Here is a 469-nt window from a genome sequence, read left to right on the forward strand (position 1 = left end):
TAATCATTGAAAGATAGCAGCTCACCTCCAGGCCCCCTTGCTGCCCAGCAATCCATTTTTTCCCCAATAGCAACCCTGAATTATTTATTTAGAAGTTAAAATATAATGTGTGGAGAAGGGTGAGCACGACATTTAGTGCAACCCCTGCAGTCAGAAGGTAGAAACTAGAAGTTCTTTCCAAACGTGCATTTTTGTAACATATAGACACATTTTCCCATAAGAAACTCCCAGAAAAATTGAAACCACATGTGCAGATGGTCAGGGCGTGCTGTGTAAGTTGCTGTGCAAGCAATTCAGCAGGGCTGCAGCAAAACCAGCTTTCTCAGCTCCTGGGTTCTGGGGCTTGTCTCAACAGCAAGAAACCCCCAAACAACAAGTGGATCCAGCAGGCAAACAATGTTGCAGAAGGCTAACGGTCTCCACCCCCCACCCTGTTCCCTGGGCTCTCCCAAAGTTACAGACTGTGAGT

The sequence above is a fragment of the Bison bison genome, unplaced genomic scaffold (genome assembly GCF_000754665.1).
Source record: "Bison bison bison isolate TAMUID 2011002044 unplaced genomic scaffold, Bison_UMD1.0 scf7180017463957, whole genome shotgun sequence".
Lineage (NCBI taxonomy): Eukaryota > Metazoa > Chordata > Mammalia > Artiodactyla > Bovidae > Bison > Bison bison.